General features: G+C 39.1%; 1 protein-coding gene and 1 non-coding gene across 2 annotated transcripts in view; both read left to right on the plus strand.

Annotated features, from left to right (window-relative positions):
* The window catches only part of LOC131255974 (uncharacterized), a 100,675-nt gene that overhangs the window by 36,881 nt on the left and 44,447 nt on the right, over positions 1-19,347 (plus strand). The gene's annotated exons all lie outside the window — the stretch shown is intronic.
* On the plus strand, positions 2,315-2,421 carry LOC131257090 (small nucleolar RNA R71). Its single transcript, XR_009177110.1, has one exon. It is a non-coding gene; the product is annotated as a small nucleolar RNA R71 (small nucleolar RNA).

Raw genomic sequence — 19,347 nt, forward strand, 5'->3', positions numbered from 1 at the left:
AGATTTGATCAATGAAGGGCAAAGGAAAGTGGTCCTTCCTCGTGACGGTATTCAGCTTCTTGTAGTCAATGCACATTCTCCAACCAGTAGTAACTCTCGTTGGCACAAGCTCATTATTGGTATTGGTTACGATAGTGATCCCAGACTTCTTAGGAACCACCTAAGTTAGACTCACCCATTGACTATCGGATATGGGGTATATGATACCCATATCCAATAGTTTAAGAACCCCAGCCTTAACCACTTTTCTCATGTTTGGATTTAGTCTACGTTGTGATTACTGAGCGGTCTTCGCATTATCCTCAAGATATATGCGATGAGTACAAATCGAGGGGTTGATTCCCTTGAGGTCTGCTATCGTCCATCCAAGGGCTCCCTTATGCTCAATGAGAGTAGATAGAGTATACTCTTCTGTTCTTTCTCCAGATGGGCAGAGATCACCATCGGGTATGTCTCATCTTGACCTAAATATGTGTATTTCAAATCAGAGGGCAAAGGTTTTAGGTCAAGCTTCAGTGGCTTGAGGTTAGACGGTAGAGGCACTACATCGGTTTGTGGCAATTCTTCAAATTGTGGCCTCCACCGGTTAACTTCAAGTACCGGTGCAGTATCAAGCAAGGCACACGTCTCCTTAATCATGTCATCATTAAAATCATGGGAGTGGGCCAGGCACATCTCTAGAGGGTCAGATGATAAGGTCAGAGGTGTCGTATCTTCCACTAAAGAGTCAATCACGTTAATGTCGTGGAAATCGTCATCATCCTCTAAGTTTCTGCCGTTATTGAAAAAGATGTTTGACTCCAATGTCATATTTTCAAAAGACATAGTCATAACACCATTCCTGCAATTGATAATTGCGTTTGAAGTAGCAAGGAATGGGCAACCAAGAATAACGAAAATCTGAGTGCTCATGTTATTGATGGGTTCAGTGTCCAGGATGATAAAATCTACAGGGTAGTAAAATCTATCAACTTAGACCAACACATCCTCAATTATCTCTCTTGGTATACAAACAAAGCGATCGACAAGTTGTAGTGTGGTTAGGGTGGGTTTTAATTCCCCCAAACCTAACTGTTTGTATACCGAGTAGGGAATCAGATTGACGCTCACTCCTAAGTCAAGAAGTGCACGATCAATTCGATGGTCCCCGATTACACATGATATGGTTGGGCTACCGGGATCTTTGAATTTCTGTGGCACGTCTTGCTTTAGGATGTCACTCACTTTCTCGGTCAAGAAGATCTTCTTTTGAATACTCTACCGTCGTTTGGTCGTGCATAAGTCTTTCAGGAATTTAGTATATGAAGGTATCTGTTTTACAACATCAAGTAGAGGAATGTTGACTTTCACTTGTTTCAACACTTCTAGGATATCCTGAGAGTTAGAGAGAGGTTTTGGTGCGACCAACCGTTGGGGAAATGGAGCAACTGGCTTTTCTATAAGTTCTAGTTCTAATTTTTGTGGGGCATCAATAGATCCATCATTGTCCTCCTCTTCCGGTTCTAGAGGCTTTTCGGGCCTAACCGGAAGGATTTTATCAATGATCTTCCCACTCCTAAGAGTAGTGATGGATTTAGCGTGCTCCATTTAATTTGAAGAGCTGGGATTATTTATATCGTATTGTGGTTTAGGATTGGGGAGCAGTTGTGCAGGAAGCATCCCCTTTTCTATAACCATCATACGTGAATCCATCTTTTGCATAAAATCTCGCATTGCCTGGTTCAGCTCTTGTATGGAATTTTGAACCAGTTCTTCTTGAAGTTTCCCCTGATTTGGATTTTAATTGAAGAAACCTTGAGGGGTAGCAGTTTGTCCATTTCTCCAACTAAAGTTTAGATGATTTTTCCAACCAGGATTGTACGTATTAGAGGTTGGTCCATTAAAAGGTCTTTGATAAGTATCTACGGTATTGGATTGTTCATTCAACACTTCTCGAAAGGCGGGTATTGTAGGACAATTTTCAGTTGTATGAATGTTGCAATCACAGATGCTGCAAACACTTTCATTAACCTTATCCTTCTTTCCTTTCATGGCCTCAAATTTCCTTATGAGCGTAGTCACTTTATACTTGAGATCATCCTCTTATTTCAAGAGATACAATCCACCTTTCTCCATAGATTGAGTCGGCCTAGACGTGGTGTTCGATTTTGGGTAATAATCCCATGATTGTATTTTTTCAGCAAGACTATCGAGACAATCCCATACCTTATCGATATTTTTATTAATGAATTCTCCATTACACATTGTCTCGACCATTTGGCGCATGGAAAATGTCAGTCCATCGTAGAAAAAATTTGTTATGCGCCATGTTTCAAAGCCGTGTTGTGGGCATGAACTGACCAAATCCTTGAACCTTTTCCAACATTGGTAAAATGTTTCATCCTCCTTTTGGGTGAAGTTTGTGATTGCTTTTCTAAGGGTAATCGTTTTATGATGTGGAAAAAATTTCTTTATAAATTCCCTTTATATATCATTCCATGTGCCAATGGATCTAGGACGAAGTGAATGTAACCACATCTTAGCCTTTTCCTTCAAGGAAAAAGGAAAGAGTTTCAGCCTGATTGTGTCCTCAGACACATTTTGAAAATATAAAGTGGCTATGATCTCATCAAACTCTTTCAAATGTAGATATGGTTCTTCAGATTCAAGCTCATGGAACTTAGGAAGGAGTTGGATAACCCCTGACTTGATGTCCATATGTCCTATATTTTCAGGAAAAATCATGCATGAGGGCGTACTCACCCCCGCTGGTTGTAAATTATCTCATAAAGTACGAGGCGGGGGTGTTTGATGCACCTCATTCTCATCTTGAATGTCCTCCACCTTAGGTTGGGGTAGAAGAGGTTAGTTTTCAGCCATCACTTCAATTAACTCAGGGGATTTTGAGTGGTGTTTAGTCCTGCGATAGATAGTTAACCCCTCAACCAATCCTCCTTCAGTCAAGAGACGTCGAGTATTGTCACGAGCCCACTTGGGCATGAAACACTCGCAGCCCTCAATCAAATTCGAAACATAATCCTAAGAAAGGAAAAGAAAATCTAGAAAGAAAGACAGGGTTGGAAAGAAGTTACCAAATTGGAGTCCCTAAGTTAAAAACCTGCAAAAGAAAACAAAACAAGTCAGTTTCTAAAGAGAATATCTAGAATTAGAAAATCCTTAAAAAGAAAGATAGAAGTAAACTAGTTTCTAAAAGAAGAAATTCTTAAAGGAAAGTGGAAATTTCTAAAATAAATTAGGAAAGTCCTAAACTAGAAAGTAAGTTACTAAAAAAGATCTGAAAAATAGAAAGTAGAGAAAGAGCTTACCGAATTAGAAATTTCTATCTTAAAAGCCTACAAAATAGGAAGGTTAGTTTCTAAAAAAAGTCTACAAGTAGAAAATTTCTAAAAAAAAATTAGGAAACAAAGTTAGATTGTGAAAGAGTTAGAATTAGAAAGTTATTAAAAATAAAAAATAGAAAGTTAGTTTCTAAAAAAGGGAAAAACTTCTAAAACTAGAAAATAGAAAGTTACTTAAAAGAAGAATCTAAATCTAAAATTAGAAAAGTACAAAAAGTAAGAGGAGAAGTTAGAAAGATGATACCAAATGAGAAATTCCTATGTTAAGATCCTACAAAAGAAAACAAAAGAGATTAGTTTCTAAAATAGAAAGTATAAAATTAAAAAGTTCCTACAATTGAAATAGAAAGTTAGTTTCTAAAAAGGAAAGTTCCCTAAACCTAGAAGCTAAGTTAGTTTCTAAAAAGAAGGTCTAGAGTTGGAAAGTTTCTAAAATAGAAAATCTAAACCTAAAATTCAAAAGTTTCTAAAAATAAACTAATTCTTAAAAAGGAAAGTTTCTAAAAATAAAATAAAGAAAAGATGAGTTAGTTTCTAAAATTAGAAAGAATTTCAAAAAGGGAAATAACTAACCTAGTTTCTAAAAACAAAAGAAGAAAGTTTCTAAAAATAAATTATTTCCTAAAAATAGAAAAATACTAGAATTAGAAAATTTTTAAAACTCAAACCCTAATTTTAAAATTAGAAAAAGTAGAGGAATTAGAAATGGATTACCAATTTAGAAGTTTATGTTAGGATCCTACAAAACAGGAAAATAGGTTAGTTTCTACAAATCAGAAAAATCTAAACCTAAAGTTAGAAAAATCCTAATTTTAAACTAATCCTAAAGCTAGTTAATTTCAGAAAAACGTAACCATCATTCCCCGGCAACGGCGCCAAAAACTTTTTCACTCCCCAAGTATAGGGTTGTGATGTAGTAATAAACTCGGTGAGACTGAGGTCGAATCCCAAGGGACTGATACCTGTACGTTATCTGAAACTAAGTAGAACTAGAACTAGATTAAGTTGAAATCTAAATCGAATGATTTTAAGGAATAATAGTGAAATACAAATCTAAAACTTAAGAAATTCAGAAGAAGGAAACTAGGGATTCAGAGGATCCACTTGTAGAGATCAGGGAGATCTACGGTCAATTCCTGAACTCAACTGGACTTCGAGTCCCATCTCCATCCAGTTGGAAGATATAACTTGTAAATCAAATCTGAACATCTTTTGATCTAGTTTTAGAGAGATAAGATAGGTGTAAATTGGAATGGATTCCATCACAAAACCATGCCCATGGGACAAAGCAAACAACAGAATTAAACCAATTCACAGTCAATCTGAGTGATGTATGAACAGTAGGAAGGGTGTCGTCATCTAACCATGCCCAGGAGACGATGGTGAACAACAAGACTTCCTAACTGCGTAATCACAACAAGAGAACAGGAATACTTAAAGCCATCCTAAATCTATTGTAATTTCAGTTACAACAAACCATTAAAAACTATAAATATTCTTATTATTCAAAACTAGAATCAACATAGTTCATGGCATGAATCAAAGTCGTAGAATCAGTCCCATCACGCCACATGTTTCACCTCTTAGCCCTAGCTAAGAGGTTTAGCCCGACATGAGTGAGATAAATCTCTCAAAAATCATAAAAACAAACAAATAATAAAACTCTCAAACAATTCTCTCTCTCTCATGTCTGCTCTACGGCTACTTGGCAATTGAATCCTCATCCACTTCTTTCTCTCTCCTTCTTATAGGCAGCAAGAGGCTAGGTGGAGTCAGCTGGCTGTATCAGTCGGTGAAGGGAATCACGTGTGTAGGAAGAGTAGTTGCATAAACAGATTGCTCAAAAGATTGTGTAACGGGCCCGTTGCCGACCAATTTGCATGCTCGGTGAGTGTTTTATGAGTGCAAAACAAGCTAGGTTATGGCTAAACCTATCCTCTGAACATGATAGACGGATTGGATTACCCAGTCTGATCACAGGGGTGGCCACATCAAGTACAATGGTAAGGCTGCCCTGTTCACATGCGCAATGGAAAATACCATTGATTCCGAGATTCCTTGCCAAATTACTTTCCATTTTTTTTCTTTCAACCTTCTTCATGTGTGGCCCACTCCCTTCGGATCCTCCTGCAAAGACCTCTTTACGCAACCTGTTTATGCAGCGACATAGCCAGCTGTCTTGCGTAATTGACTGGAAAGACAGGAATTCTGCTAGCATATTTCATGCACAACGCTGCTCCTTCAAAAAGGGAGAACGTCCCTACGGTCTATTTTTTATGGCCAAACAAATGAACGATGTAGATTGTTTAAAGGAGTCTTGATAGTGGCCCACAACGTCCCTTAAACGGTCGGCTTCCTGTTAATGTTGCAGTGCAGAGGCTAATTTTGGCTGAACATTAAATGTGTACCTGCTTACTGTTTCTCCTAAAATTTCATGGGTTAGGACGGATTTGTCCAGGCTACCTGATGGACGGTTTGGATTAGACAGATGGTCCATGATGGTGGCCCACCAGCTTTCGAAAAATGCCTCTGCGCAACTGTCTGTGTAAGGAAAAAATGGTAGTTGCCATTTTCGGAAGGAGTTCGGGTTCAAGGCGGTTTGACCGTCTTGGACTCGTGGTGCACGTCTGACGCACATGTGCCCTGCGCACATCCAATCTACAGTGGGGTCCACCGTGATAGATATGTTAAATCTACTCCGACCATCTATTTGATCACCTGATCACCTGATTAGATGGGATGAGACCAACTTTGAATCATATCCACATCTCAGGTGGGCCCCAAATCAAGAATTTATGGCCTGATCTGTCCGTTTGGACACTTCCACAATGATCCAATGGCTTAAATTTGACGTGTACGGTTAATTTATGGTCCTCAGTCCATGTATGAAGTTTCGAGTCGATTAGATGGTGGGAACATGGTGATCTTGCATTCTGGATGTTTTTCAGGCCTGTTTGAAGTGAGTGGTTGGAATTTCTCTGATCTCTGTTGTGTAAATCCTTAATCTTGGTCCCATGGAGTCCCGTCCAATGCCTTGGTGATGCCAGAGTGTCAAATCCATACATTTAGCTTCCTTTTCAATCCATGCTAGTCAATTCTCCTTCCATCACAAACATGATTAAAATAGCCCATTAAAACAGTATCATGTTCGTAATTCAGGTAATAATTAGGGTCCAATATGTAATATTTTACCCTCAACAAATTTTCTAAACCTATAGCTTATAACCTAAACCTAAACCTTAACCTAAACCTATAACCTTAACCTAAACCAAAACCTATGACCTAAAACCTTAACCTATAGCCTATAACCTAAACTTATAACCTATAACCTAACCTTAACCTAAACCTAAAACCTAAACCTTAGCCTATAACCTAAAACCTAAACCTAAACCTAAAACCTAAACCTAAACCGAAAACCTAAATGTATTCTCAAATCCCTAAACCTAAACCTACACTTAATCCTAATCTCAACTCCCTAACCTAAATGTAAACCTAAACTTGAAAACTCAAACCTAAACCCGATCCCGAACCCGAACCCAAACCCGATTTCCTAAACCTAAACCTTAACCTATTCTCAATTCCCTAAACCTATAGCTTATAACCTAAACCTAAACCTAAACCTAAACTTAAACCTTAACCTAAACCTAAACCTAAACCTATAACCTAAACCTAAACCTAAACCTAAACCCAAAACCTAAATGTATTCTCAAATCCCTAAACCTAAACCTACACCTAATCTTAATCTCAACTCTCTAACCTAAACCTAAACCTAAACTTGAAAACCCAAACCTAAACCCGATCCCGAACCCAAACCCGATTTCCTAAACCTAAACCTTAACCTATTCTCAATTCCCTTAACCTATAGCTTATAACCTAAACCTAAACCTAAACCTAAACCTAAAACCAAAATGTATTCTCAAATCCCTAAACCTAAACCTACACCTAATCCTAATCTCAACTCCCTAACCTAAACCTAAACCTAAACTGATCCCGAACCCGAACCCGATTTCCTAATTTCCTAAACCTAAACCTTAACCTATTCTCAATTCCCTAAACCTATAGTTTATAACCTAAACCTAAACCTTAACCTAAACCTAAACCTAAACCTATAACCTAAACGTAAAACCTAAATGTATTCTCAAATCTTAAACCTAAACCTACACCTAATCCTAATCTCAACTCCCCAACCTAAACCTAAACCTAAACTTGAAAACCCAAACCTAAACCCGATCCCGAACCCGAACCCGATTTCCTAAACCTAAACCTTAACCTATTCTCAATCCCCTAAACCTATAGCTTAAAACCTAATCCTAAACCTAAACCTAAACGTAAACCTAAACCTTAACCTAAACCTAAACCTAAACCTATGACCTAAACCCTTAACCTATAACCTATAATCTAAACTTATAACCTATAACCTAACCTTAGCCTAAACTTAAAACTTAAACCTTAACATAAAACCTAAAACCTAAACCTAAACCTAAAACCTAAATATATTCTCAAATCCCTAAACCTTAACCTACACTTAATCCCAATCTCAACACCCTAACCTAAACCTAAACCTAAACTTGAAAACCTAAACCTAAACCCGATCCCGAACTCGAACCCGATTTTCTAAACTCAAACCTTAACCTATTCTCAATTCCCTAAACCTATAGCTTATAATCTAAACATAAACCTTAACCTAAACCTAAACCTAAACCTTAACCTAAATCTATAACCTTAACCTAAACCAAAACCTATGACCTAAAACCTTAACCTATAACCTATAAGCTAAACTTATAACCTATAACCTAACCTTAACTTATAACCTAAAACCTAAATATATTCTTAAATCTCTAAACCTAAACCTACACCTAATCCTAATCTCAACTCCCTAACCTAAACCTAAACCTAAACTTGAAAACCCAAACCTAAACCCGATCCCAAACCCGAACCCGATTTTCTAAACCTAAACCTTAACCTATTCTCAATTCCCTAAACCTATAGCTTATAATCTAAACCTAAACCTTAACCTAAACCTAAACCTAAACCTTAACCTAAACCTATAACCTTAACCTAAACCAAAACCTATGACCTAAAACCTTAACCTATAACCTAACCTTAACCTAAACCTAAAACCTAAACCTTAACCTATAACCTATAACCTAAACCTAAACCTAAAACCTAAATTTATTCTCAAATCCCTAAACCTAAACCTACACCTAATCCTAATCTCAACTCCCTAACCTAAACCTAAACCTAAACTTGAAAACCCAAACCTAAACCCGATCCCGAACCCGAACCCGATTTCCTAAATCTAAACCTTAATGTGAGACCTGACCCGAGTTCGCATGTGTGCATGTGTGTGTGAGTATGCATCTCGTGTATTTTGGTCCCGCGGTCCTACCGTTCAAATTTCGGCGACCCGCGACCTTCGGATAGTGATTGTGGTCACCCATGAGTTTGGTCACGTAGACCCGACTCGGATTGACCCAGGACCTATGCCATTGCGACCGCATCATCGTCGCGGTTTCAGCGTCGCGTCTCATGCGTAAATCCGGCATGTCCATCAAAAGTTATGGGCCGCACATTATTTGGACCGTTGATTGCATTTTTAGTTGGACCCACCTGATTGCACATTTCCCCATGTGCACTATTCCCCATGTAAGCCACCTTTAGCCTAGCAATGATGGCTTCTTTTCTCAAGAAAACCATGATGAGATTGGCTTCTCTAGGCAATGATGAGCCACCCTATCCCATGAGCAATGATTATTTTCTCTTTTCAAAATTCATCTTTTTCTAAGAAAGCAATCATTTCAACTTTAGAAACTCTCTCATCTCCCTCTCTCCTTCTTCATTTCTCTCTTCTCCTCTTTGCAAATGTCCTCCATTACTGAACTTTTCCAACCATCTTTCCTCTTCTTTCCCCCTAGATCTAACCATCAAAGATCCATCATCACCATTGAACCCCCTTCCTTGAAGCTTAAGGAGCATGGTAGTTGAAGAATCTTGAAGATCCAACAAGTGGGTGAGCATGTAGGATAGATTGCATGGTTCTTATTTTCATAGATCTTTTATTGCTTCATATGGAGAGTGTAGGACTCACCACATCAATGGTGAAGGTCCACCACTCCTTGGATAAGATTTTTTTTAGCCATCACTTGCATGCAAGTGATCTTGATGGGGCCATTCTCCATGGACCCCATCTTGATGAGATTTCCTTTATTCCTCTCTTCTCCACTTTCTATGGTTTGGATGTAATGATTATGTGGCCCACCTGATGTGCCATGCAACCAGAATTTTTAAATTTTGGGACATCCAGGCCCAAGTTGTTGGACACCCAGGCCCAACTGTGCTGCCTAATTTTGCTGCTTGATTTAGAAAGCCTTTGGGCCTAATTTTATGGATTTTCTTGGGAAGGTGCTGGGCTTGGGAGTTGTGTGACACATCAGGGTGGACCCCACCTTGTGGAATCTATAATTTATTTCCCATTTATTAAATTTTTTTGGGCTGATCTAGACAGCAACATGTTGCTGTCCAGATTGCTGGAATTTTTTTTATGCTGTAATGTATGTGTTATAGGCCTTGTTTGTGGTCTCATTTTTCCTGATTTCTTAGACTTCTCTTTGAGGTATGGACCCCACCTAAAATTATGCTAAACCTCAGCTTCAAATGTCCCTATTTGATCACCCAAAAGGATGGGCCAAGGAGGGTGGACGGTCCAGATTTTTCTAGACTGTCCAGCTACACTGTTTGCTGGAAAATCATAAATATCAGCCTGATTTTGAAATGGTGGGCCACCTTTGTGGACCCCACCTTACTGTATACTTGTATAGGAAGGTTGGCCTTATATTTTTCCAAATTTATATAGACCTGGGCCCACTCAAATGGGGTGCTAAAGTCAGGGACAGCAGCATTGCTGCAGCAGGAAAATAAAAATCTGGACCTTGCTGTCCATAAATTGCATGAGTTAAATAAAATATTTTTACTATCCCAAAAATCTTAAATTTTTGTAGGGAGGTGTCCCACCTATGGTAGGACCTATCCACATAATTTCAGGGCCAAGGAATCCTATTTGGGCATCCAAAAGGGCGGGCCAACATACTGAACTGCCAGAAATTTCTGCTGTGCAGTCCAGCAGCATAGTCTCATAAAAATAATATTAAAAAAATAATTTCTAAGAAGGTGGGCCATATTTCTGGATGCCAACTTATTTTAGGCTTGATGAGGGACCTTGGGTCCAAATTTCAGGAATTTTGGAGGCCCAGAACCCACCCATTGGATGGCCCAAATTCAGGACAGTTATATTCCAGCAATATTTCACCCTGGATAGATTGTATTATTTAGATTAATTTAAATACTTTTGAGTATCCTAAAATTATGAAAATTTACAGGGAGGTGGTCCACCTATGGTGAGACTCACCTACAAATTTTTGGGGCCAATGGAGCCCTGTGTACACCGTGACAAGTGCTGGAATGGCTCACCACGTTCAGGCATCCCGATTCACCAGATTTTCTTGATGGTCTGTTTTATTCAAATTAATTAAAATACTTCTGACCGTCCAAAAATCACAACATTTTGAAGATTTGTGGTCCACCTATGGGAGGACCATCTTGTAAATTTTTATGGCCATCGGGCCCCTGTACTGATCGTGGTGTGGCCTGCAAACTTGGGTCAGTTTTGGGCCACATACTCAAGCCCGTAGGACTACCCATCATGGGACGCCCTTACCTTGGGCTGTTGCTGGGCCTGTATTCCAGTGGCATGACCCACTTCTAATATGTGTTGTGCATTCCTCTCTCATCCGGTGGGACCCACTATGATATGTGTGGGTCACCATAGGCTAGTAACCCATCTGAATTACATAAATTTCTGGATTCCAGCAGGCCCAGGAAGTGGGTGGGCTGAAATTCCAGTAAGGGGCCCAAATTTACTCCATAGTTGATTGTTTTGGAGCTGTTATGGCCCACCAGATTTAAGGGAGTATTGCACACACTCCTTACCTTATTTCCTTAGACACTTTTGGGCATAATTAGTTCCTCTTAAGGCCCACCTTTGTGGTGATGTTGGGGGTTAGCCTTAACCAGATTTTTGGTAGTTTATAGGCCCAATGGGCTGGAAACCTATTTCTTGAGCCCAAGATAGTGTAGGGCCTGACCTTATTGTTTCACGGGCCCAACAGGCTGTCTACAGGCTGACCGTGTGTATTTATTAGTCGTGATGCCCTCATGAAATGCTTAATTATGGGCTGACTTGCGGGGCCCACATAAATGTATAGTGTGGAGGGCCTTGCTAAGTCTTTGGGCTGATGTGGTAAGGCCCACACTGTCAGTATATGCCTTGCATATGTGTATTCTTGGGTTTATGGGCTGCCCTCAAGCCCACCATAATGTATGAATTGGATGACTTTTGTTTTGGGCCATTTCTTTAGGGCCCATTATGTGATATAGTATATGCATGTTTGTGTTAGTAAGTAGGCCTTGTGGACTCGGTTCTTTTGGATAGGCCCATTGATCTTGAGCCTATACTCTCCTATCTATTGTGAGGGGCTTAGGGGCAATGATACACAAGAAGTCGGGCCCTTGGCTGCCCATTAAACTGACCCTGTACTTAGGCCAAAAGTGAGGCCCAACTCACTTGTGTTAAATGTGAAACTTGCCCATGTAAATGAATTACTGGGCTGCCCATGAAGCCCACCACAATATGTGGAATTATGACCTTTGTGGTTGGGCCCAAACCTTACTTGAGGGCCCACTATATGGCTTATGAGTTGGGCTTGGTGTATGGCCTACTAGTCCACACATTGCTTAGGCCTTAGATCTTTCATTATATGGGTAGTGGTGAGCTACCTCTTGGAAACCAGTTGAGGTTGGATGTCCTCCTGAGTGATCCTAAGGTAAGCTCATAGGTTTCTCTATGGGTGGTTAAAGGCCCACCATGGACCTTAGGCTATTTATTTAAGGCTCAATGTGCATGTATGTGGAACCTACCTTAATGCATGTTTGGTCCAGGCCCTCCAAGCCTTGGATCGCCCAATTGTGGAAGCACTCTCTGCCTTGGGTTGCTGCTGAACTCACAATCTAGTAGCAGGCCCACTTGATCTTTTCATGATATGTACACACTCTCCATCTGGTGGGATTCCCCAGTGAGTATAGTTGGCCTTCATGAGATTATTTCCACATACTTAACTAATTTCTGGACCTTAGCAGGCCCAGGAAGTCAAATGGGCCAAAAGTTTATCAAAGGGCCTTCGATATACAATCTTATGGTTACAACTTCATTTGGCTGTGGGGCTCACCATATTGAGAACTTGTGTATGTGTTACACGCTTATGCTTTCTTATAATCTTTGGGCTTAATCAGTGCATTCTTTGGGTCACTTTTAGTGATCTTATGAGGACCACCATCTTAAGATCAGAATTTTGGGACATCTAGTGAGCCCAGATTGGGCAGGGACATCCCAGCTTGGCCCAACCATACATTGGGCCGACTTCCACCATTTTGATGGACTTGTGAGCTGAGGTAAGGATAGTATTGGGCCCTCGGTTGCCTACTTAAATTGTTAATTATTGGGCTGATATAGTGGGGCCCATTTCATCCAAACTTAAACATATTTTTGGGCCGTATATTGTGTACGCGGGTTGCCCACCAAGTCCAACTTAATACATGGATTCTATGGCCATTGGGAATTGGGCCTTGGGCCTTAATTCCCCTCTTAGAGCCATGTTGTTAAAAGTAGTATTATATCTTTTTATGGCCTATTATGAGGAATATATGTATGTGGTTACTTTTATTTTTATCTTAAATGTAGGCCTTGGGCCTTTTATCCATATAGTTCATGGTAGATATGCCTTTTTGGGGAATGGTGGTTAAATGTCCCCATTATGGACCCCTCTAGGTCCGATTGTATTTAAAAGTGATTGGATACTTATCTTAGATAGTTGCTAGGCTCATTTCTATATTACTTAGACCCGTAGTTGTATGCTTAGTCTTATGGGCTACCCCAGGTAAATGGGCCCCTACTAGAGGTGGGATTCCTTATGGATATTGTCTAAGTACCTAGTCTTGATTCCTTCTTGGATAGGAGGAATGTAATTTACTTTGTATATCGTCGCATAATGCGCCTAGACCCATCTTCATGGCCCATGTGCATCATTGTATGCTTGGATGACATTGTGTGTGTGGTTATGATTGTGCCATTGGGCATTGCATGCTGTCTTCCCGAGGGACATAATATTCCCTCTTGAGCATGTTGGATGCTTGGAATTGATGCATAGTTGATTGTGTGATTAATGCATCTGGCATTGCATAATATGAGCATTATCACCCTTGCTTCATCAGGGTTGTGGCCTCCATAGATACATCATGGATGGCCATGTTTGGACACCGAAAATGTTACTTGAGCATACTGGGTGCATAGGATGCCCATGGGTGAAATTCTCAAAACTTCCATGGTACCAAGGATCTACTCCAACGCCGTGACAGGGTGGAATATATGAGCGCACGAGGGTCTTATACCATTAGGCCGCGACTCCCACTGTCGTGTAGTCGGTTGGATAGGGGTGTGGCCTTACTCGCCTGATGTAAGAGGGCATTGCTAGGCTGAGTCTGACCAGCTCGTGAATGGGTCCACTACCGTCAGGCCTTGCTGGTGATTGGTTGTCCACAGGCGGGTAGTGAGGTCTTTTACGCTCGTTTGATTGTGCGGGGTCTGTAGAGCGGCAGTCATCCAGCAGTGTAATGGACCCCGGTGATTTCCTTATGATTGGAAATATACTTGACATACGGTTTGGTTATGAGCACTGGCATTACTTGCATCGCATTTGTATTGGTTATGTAAGCCCCTTCATACATTGCCTTGGTATGGCGTCCAGTACTCATTGCATCATATTCATGATAAGCCTTGGTAAGGCTAGTGATATTCTCATTGAGCATGTCTCCTTCCTGTATCTCCTATTATTCTTCTGTGTACTATTATCACACACTTACACCACCCTCTAAGCTTCTATAAGCTTATGCACGATTGATGCGTGCAGGAGATCCTAGGCAGGTGTTGTAGTGGCAGAGTTTGGATTAGAGCTGAGTTTGAGGACCCAGTATTGCATCCTTCCTTTCTTTCTTCTATTATCTTATGTATGTCCTTTTGGACCTTATGTAACTTGTAAAAGTTCAAATTCATAGTGGATTTTGTGATATGTGCCTTTTTTTTTATTCTCAGATTTACTTGTTATGATCTTGGGTATGCTCGTATTGAAAATGGTTATATTGTTATAGAAATCCTCCTTGTAGGATCCCAGGATCGGAACCTGCTTCAGGAGCCAAGAATGGGGTACTACGGAGGCTGTTGCGGCCAGAACTGGCCATCGGGTTCCTTGTGAATCCGGTTACCGAGTCTGGGGCGTGACACTTAACCTATTCTCAATTCCTTAAACCTAAAACATATAACTTAAACCTAAAACCTAAACCTAAACCTAAAACTTAAATGTATTCTCAAATCCCTAAACCTAAACCTACACCTAATCCTAATCTCAACTCCCTAACCTAAACCTACAAACCATATGGTGAGACCATTCCTTTTGTGTCAATTTCATTCTTCCTTGAGTTTTTATTAATTCATTAAGAAAAAAAATGGTTATACATGATGCACTTCTTTCACTTTATTTTTCTTTCCCCTAATGGTCATTTTGATTTATAAATGTCATGACTATTTATAGGATGATAGAATATATGAAGCTGTTACAGGAAGTGACTTTGTCATTACTAGAGTTGCATTTTGAGACAACTTTTCAAAGTACTACATAAATGACCGTGGAAGTAATTTTATAGAGGTTACTAAGAAATTGAAAGGAAAAGAAGTGGACTTGGACAACAATCGGTTTTTTATTCTTCAAGTGGGTGATGGCTGAAAAAGGCGTATTTGCTTGTGAAAAAAATATCATACTGTCAAAATATATCTTCTCTTTCAATTCTTTATTATTGAAATTTTAGGGTGAAGTCAAGAAAATTTCTCTAATGAAGCCAAAGATTTGTATTTTTAGCATTATTGTAATTGTAATTGTAATTGATTGAATGAAGGATTGTAATTGATTGTAATTGTAATTGATTGAATAAAGGATTGTAATTGATTGTAATTGTAATTGATTGAAAGAAGGATTGTAATTGATTGTAATTGTAATTGATTGAATGAAGGATTGTAATTGAATGAATGAATGATTGTAATTGATTATAATGAAATGAATGAATGATTATACAGGTAGTAATTGAATAAACAAATGATCATATATTTTTTTAATGTACGCAATAGCTATGGATATTGACCGTATCCGGTTATCTGACAGCTGTAGCCATTATTAAATTTGGCCTATTGTTACAGATTTTTACTACAAATAATATTTGTAGTTGTTTGTAGTTTTCGCTACAGATATAATTGCTACGGATTATATCTGTAGCTATTGGGATCAATAGCTACGGATTCAATCTGTAGCCATAGGTTCGAGACCTATTGTTACGGAACATATGACTACGGTCGTGCTACGGACTAAAACCGTAGCCATAGGTCTATGGCTACGGTTTTACTCCATAGCCTTTGCCCATTTTTTTGGTAGTGGTGGCCATGACATGTGTGCAAAGGTGCCCATGGGTGCTCACATAAGAAGGTGTGTGAGCATTCCTCTCACTCGTGAGCACCTTTGCACCTTATTACATGAGCACTCACACCTTTTCACACATGCCGTGGGCACAAATATTAATGGTCCATGTGATGCAGCACCCCTTGAAACCTCATAAGCCGAGATTTTAGCACGATACAAAACTCTGGTGGGCCATGTCAAAAGGAAAAAGGTTTCCTCCCTTGATTTGCATTTCTCTTTGCTATGGCCCGCTAGAGTTTTGGATCGGGCTAAAAATTGGGCCCATAGAGCTTCAAGGAGTGTTACATCACATGGATCGTTCAGATTTTGTGCCCATAACATGTGTCCAAAGGTGCACACTTGTGCTTAGGTGGGAAGGTGCGCTGGTCGGCATTCCTCTCTTTAGAGTTAGTGCATAGTAAAAGTCACAGCTTATTTAAAAAAAAAAATAGAAAATTTAATTAAAGGTCAAAATTAAACCCTGAAATGACTTGCATGTAGAGTTAGTGCATAGTCTTCCAACAACATATTATAGGCATAAAGTGGATATCCGGTTTCAAAATTATAAGTGTTTGGAAACTATAATATGCATTGAACCCTGGGATTAAACTCTCTAACCTTATTTCATCCAATCTTAGACATCCATGTGATTTTCCTTTACCTTATCTTACGTTAGATTTAAAATAAAAAGAACATTAAAAATAATAGTAATAACTTATTCTAGTGTACCATGACTTACTCCTCGAGTCTTTAAAAAATATATAAACTATTCTAGCTAGGCCTTACCTTTCCTCTCAAAAAATCAATTTTAGATTATAAAACTTCTAATTGTTTATTTGTTGGCCACAATTTGCATGGTAAGAATGATACTTTCATTTTATGCATTGTAAGGACACACTCCCAAATCATAAATTGAGAGATCCAAATATTCTTCTAGTGGTGTTTGAATAAGATCTAGTAGTGTCAAATTCGACGTCGATGCAGGCGCAACCATGTGGCATGCATGAAATCTTCACGATGTATGTTAAATATATAAAAGACAACTTATTAATGACTAGGTCTTCAAAAAATCATACCGTATAAGTAGCCTAAAGAATAAAAACAAGTAATCATTTGGGCTACATCAACATTGAGGCATGGTCAATAACCATCTTGATAATAACATATTTAATGAAGGCAAAATGTCAACGATTAAGGGTAATTGCTACTTTACAATTGCCATTAAAAAGTCTATAAATAGTAAAAGAGAACACGAAGTGAATTAACATTAATCAATCAAATAAAACCCAAACAAATCAACTCCAATGAAACTTTATTTATTCAGTCTCCATGGACATCTATCATTTCCATTGCACACTAGCGTAGAACCCCTTAACATCTAGCAGTAGTTCAGTCCATCTCCACCTTATGTCAGACCAATTTAGTCGTAATCAGTAGTTGTAGTTTCCTTCCATTTGCGCCTGTGTGTCGAATCTAAAAGAAGATCTTAGTATTAAGAATCATCCACCTATGCTCATATGTTAACTAGCTTGCAATCTCAGCATTATTGCTTACCCCTCACTCATCAGGGTATTGCTCGGTTGAGCACCCCACTGCTCTCAGCTAACATGATGATCCTTGTGAGTGGTAAGTTTTGTCATTTTTTTTACCATAACCTTTATTGTTCATTTCTATTCGAGATAACATTTGTTGCACCTTTAAAAGTCCTCGATTTGCAAGGTAGAAAGAACATGTAGGAGGAACAACTGCATTATCTGTAAATCACCTGATAGTGTTGAAACCGCTTAATGGGCGTAGAAGTAACCTCAAAATAAATCAAATACGCAATAAGAAGGAAAAGGAGCAAGCAACTACAAATAATATAGGAATTTTTATGTGGTAAACCCTTGCAGGAAAAAATAATGACACAAAGCGACAATCAATCCACTATATCAGAAGAATTACGAGAGATTGAACAATTTATAAATGAAAAACCTAAATTTTTCCTTCAAAACACTCCCTTAGATATTCTGCTCTCTAACCCTAATCGAGAGATTACAAGATATTTACACATCATGTACCCAATTAGAAATTAATCCCACACTTAAGCATTAAGTCCAGTCGAATCGTGAGACTTTTGGTCAGATCGGATTGAACCGTAGTGCAAACTTTTGGTCAAACTGAAAATGGGCAAAGCATCATAACGAGCATTAGCTAGGTCAAACCTTCAATTTTCGGTCGGACCGATTGAACTTTTGATTGGACCAAAACAGGGCTTCCCTTATACAAGATTAAAGGCACTTGATCACTAATCTACACATCATGGAAGGCCCCAAACAAATATTTTGTAGGATAAACTTAGCCCATGAAGCTCATGGTGAATTAGGTTATTATAGAAAAATTATGAATATAGAGATGTCGTAGCTACTCGATGAACCTTTCAATCCACTTGAGGAGTAGACATGACACTTGTTGGGATCATTAGGGATGCAAATGAGTCAATTTGGGTCAAGGTGAGTTGGGTCAAAGCTACAATGAGCACATAAACAAACCAAGCTTGATTTCCCGATCCTTATGCTAGACCGGATTTTCCTAGCCCCCATGGGAGAATATAATACCGAGGCATATTTGTTACTCTTGGTATTCAAATACAAGACCTTTTGCTCTAATACCATGTTAAATCGCCACTTTCTCTAAAAGCTTGAGCCATTAAAGGACTTTAACGCTCTCCCACACGTGCAAAGTGGAACTCCACATGAGAGCATATTGGGCAAAGGTGGAGGGACATTCACAAATCACACCCATGTGGATGGACACTTACAACTCATGCCATAAATGCCTCCTATGCGAGAATATATTAGGAAGGCATATTTGCTACTTTTAGAATTTGAACACTTGACTATATCAAACAACCACTTGCGCTAGTGGCTCAAGCTTTTAGAGAATTTGGTTATTTGACATTTGCTAGATATCATACAAGCGTCACTCATTTATACGTAGTCTATCTTAGTTAGAGACAATAGCATTAGGGTGTGTGTGCGTGGAGAGAGAGAGAGAGAGAGAGAGAGAGAGAGAGAGAGAGAGAGAGATGCTCATTGGGAACTGGTTCTCATGAAAACTCATGAGAACTTTTTAAGAACTCATCTTATGTCATGTGCATATGCAATCTAGGCCATGCAAGCCCTTCATCTAACTTAAATGAAGAGGTGGGCAAAAGATCAAGCTGTTTTGTAACCCAAGTGGGCCCCAGTGAAAATCAAGGTGAAAATTTCTTTTCATTTTTGTGGCCTACCAAATTTTAGGATCTTTAGCCCTAAGGATTTCATGACGTGACTTACCCAATGGACCATTCAGATTTTGTGCTCACATCAGGTGAGATGAATTGTCAAGAGTTCTTGTGAGAACCTGTTAGCATTTCA

The sequence above is a fragment of the Magnolia sinica genome, chromosome 9 (assembly GCF_029962835.1).
Source record: "Magnolia sinica isolate HGM2019 chromosome 9, MsV1, whole genome shotgun sequence".
NCBI lineage: Eukaryota > Viridiplantae > Streptophyta > Magnoliopsida > Magnoliales > Magnoliaceae > Magnolia > Magnolia sinica.